Genomic DNA, 3,572 nt, shown 5'->3' on the forward strand with positions numbered 1-3,572 from the left:
TTATATCACGAGCCGAAGGCGAGTACTATTGTTTTTTTTACCATGAATGCGGAATTTTTTTTTCATCACGCTGTGACGAAAAGTGAACTTTTCGGCACGCTCCGCGTGCCTAAAAGTCCAATTTCCGCCACATTGTGATGAAAAATATTGTTCGTAACTCGTGAAAAAATGTTTTTTAGCTCGTGGGATTATAGCACTCGCCTTCGGCTCGTAATATAAACCTCCCACTCGCCAAAAGACACTTTTTTGCACTCGTTACGAAATATACTATTTCCTTTCTGGTGACGCAAGACGAGGCATTATGCAGGTGATCCACCAGAGGCGCCAATAATCGCGATTAATATTTCAATGGTTTCTATTTTTTTCTTGTTTATTCAGAACGGTTACAGCGAATGGTGTGAAGCGATAAGTTTCGAGATTTTTCATTCTCAATGATTTCAATAATTTTGGAGGTTTTGTTTGGTAATCAAATTGAGGTAGAAATCTAGAAATTCATTAATCTTTGTTCAATTCTAGATGTTGGTCATTAATAGTTATCGTAATTATTTCTGGAGAGACAGCTCCTTTCTCTCCAGCGATTTTCCCTCCATCCCTTACGCGGAAGGGTTGGGGGTACAAAAAAAAATAATTGTGGTACAATTGGGTACTAAACGAGTATAATCATATGCCATTTGAAAAATTCGATTTTTTTCAACTTCGATGCTAACGTCACATGGCTCAGCTCTTATAGTGTTACATGTTTTAGTTCTATCAATCGCAATTTATTCCTAAGAAAGTTAATTCTCATTGTTGAGAAGAGATTAGCTCGAATTGTTCAAAGTGATAATTCCTAATGTTTGCAATTTGTTTTTGATTGATTCTCAAGTTTTTGTTGAGTAATTAGATTGAAGCAAAGGCGTGAAAATCAGTCAGTCTCCGTCGAGGTCTCAGTTATCTTGAGTTTTGTACAGGTTTTAACATTTTTCATTATCAGTCCCAGTTAGAATTCCTTGATTTTAATAAAGAATTCTTTAATATCAATTTTTTACCATTTTCATTGATTGTTTCAAAATTTATTCTGTAATTCTACTGAGTAATCAAATCGGAGAATGAACATTAAAAATGTCAAATAAGGAAGAACGAGATTCTTTGATCCGAGGATAATAGGTCCTTAACATACCCCAGGACGCAATAGTGAAAGATATAAAATGAAAAAAACAGACATTTTTACGTGCGTGATACTGACCCCGTCACGTACGAGAATGCGGAAATGCAAGGTGAGGAATAAAAAAGTCGATAATTTCCACATCGAGTGGCTGCACTTCTCTTTTCTCATAATTTTGCGCTTCACGAGGCTTTTCAAAAGCCATCCCTTAGATTTTTTTTATTGAACTCTTGATGAGTGAGGAGGTGATGAGACAATTATTGGAAAAATTTTATGTGAGATGAACAATGTACATTTTCTGTAATTTTAGATTCATCCTCTGTAAATGCATATGAACATCATGTCATATTTTATTGTTCATGAAATTCTATCAATGGGAGTAGGCCTATAAATCGTTCACAGTTTTTTGTTTCATTCCATCTGACATTAATTTAGTATGCAGTTTTTTTCTGAAACCATTTTCGAGCAATAACAAATGTTAAACTCATGCATGGTCATTGCCCGATGTTTATTGGGCTTCGAAATGAGTACAGAATAGGAGGGAAATTATAACTTCCCACCGGTGCAAAGTCCTCCGCACGTCAGATGTACACTCTTGGATGTGGTACAAATTGGCGGCTATCCAACTCGCTTCGGACTCACCGATCGGCGCAGAGTCGCTATCACATTCCGCGGTACTGCGCGCACTTTCATGCAAGACGCATCCATTTATATATATTTTCATCACGCTGTGACGAAAAGTGAACTTTTCGGCACATTGTGATGAAAAATATTGTTCGTAACTCGTGAAAAAATATTTTTTAGCTCGTGGCATTATATCACTCGCCTTCGGCTCGTGATATAAACCATGTGCAAAGTCCCCACTCACTCGCCTTCGGCTCGTGATATAAACCTCCCACTCGCCAAAAAACACTTTTTTGCACTCGTAACGAAATATACTATTATATCGCATCACTTTCGAAAAATCGGTTAAAATTTTTTAATTCGCCTGGAATGACAAATCATTGGAATCAAGAGTAGCAATCCTCAGCATTTTTAGCCGAGTGATCGTCGCATAGAATAGTCTACCGCATACCTCAACGGCTAAATAAACCTTCATAAACGTCAATTCAAGAAAACGCAATTAACCCTAGTCTGGCGACCATAGATGACCCTGCGATTTTGGACATCTCCGCGGGAATTCATCGTCGTGTTATTTACGTTCCAGCGTTGCCGAATTCACTCTACACTGCCCGGGCGCGTTTAGTGAGTTTCCGGCAACGGCGCGTGACGGGTAATGTCATTTAATATGGGATAAAATAATTCATCGATTGAAAATAATTTGTTTTCTTCAGGAATTTCTGGAATTATGTTCTTCTAAAAATTACTATAATTTTCTGGATACTTCAATTGAAAAAGGGAAATTTAAAAAATTTTTTCCGGTTAGCCAATCAATGGCAATTGAAGAAAAACGACGCGTTGCGGCATTTCCCTCATATACACTGATAGAAAAAATTATTTTTATTGAGATGTTTCTTTCTTGGAACAAGTATTATATACTTATATACTTATATCAATTTCAAATAAATAAGATCTTACAGTGAATATCAATTATTTCTTCTTGAGATACATTTACTTGAATCAAATAAAACAGTCCTTGGCGTCAAGTCACTTGTATTTACCACAAAATTTGAAAAGTATCAAATTTCAAGTGTCAAGTTTCGTTCAATGTGATGTACGGTTTTTTGAACCGTACATCACATTGAACGTAATTTGTGATATCCAAGTTTGTGTTGAATTGCCATAATCTGTGATTCTGTTATTGTAAACTAATGCAATTTTTTTAAGTCACGAAATATAAACTTCTTTCAACTCAACTCAACTTATAAAATCTCAAAGTTTTTTCCGCGTAACAATATTCATCCTGATTCGACATACGAAAATGACGCTGAAGTTAGCAGCCGACTTGGCAGCAGAACAGGGGCGTATCATGATCCCCTGGGGCCCAGTGCACACATGATTCAAAAACCGGGGTAAAAATCAATTATCGACATCGGAAAATGTTCAGACATTACCCCCCTGCATTCATGAAGATTCTTACCCCTCTGGAACCATTACTTGTTGATGTTTGAGGGGTGCAAAAATTGATTTTCCTTGAAGTGAAAGAAAAAAAAATTGTTGGCTCCAAAACACTCAAAACCACCAACAAATTTCCATTGAAAGATATTAGGACTCCCTCAACCCCCAGAAAAATAATCAAGTCTTTCAAAGTGGTCCAAGGAAGTGCTAGGAGGTGAAAAAATGGAATTTTCGCGTATTTCAGGGGGAAAAAAAATCTCCAACTAATAATAAGCAAAACCACCAACAACTGTTGATGGAAAAATACTCAGTGCAACTCCCCCTACCCCCAGAAAAATCATCAAGTCTCTCAGACTGGTCCAAGGGGGTG

The 3,572-nt window shown here is 36.9% G+C and overlaps 1 long non-coding RNA gene across 1 annotated transcript in view; it reads left to right on the forward strand.

The window, feature by feature from the left end:
- The window catches only part of LOC107047993, a 56,845-nt gene that overhangs the window by 1,047 nt on the left and 52,226 nt on the right, over window positions 1-3,572 (forward strand). The window lies entirely within an intron of this gene.

This window comes from Diachasma alloeum, unplaced genomic scaffold (genome assembly GCF_001412515.2).
Source record: "Diachasma alloeum isolate Michigan unplaced genomic scaffold, Dall2.0 Dall_scaffold_00184, whole genome shotgun sequence".
Taxonomy (NCBI): Eukaryota; Metazoa; Arthropoda; class Insecta; order Hymenoptera; family Braconidae; genus Diachasma; species Diachasma alloeum.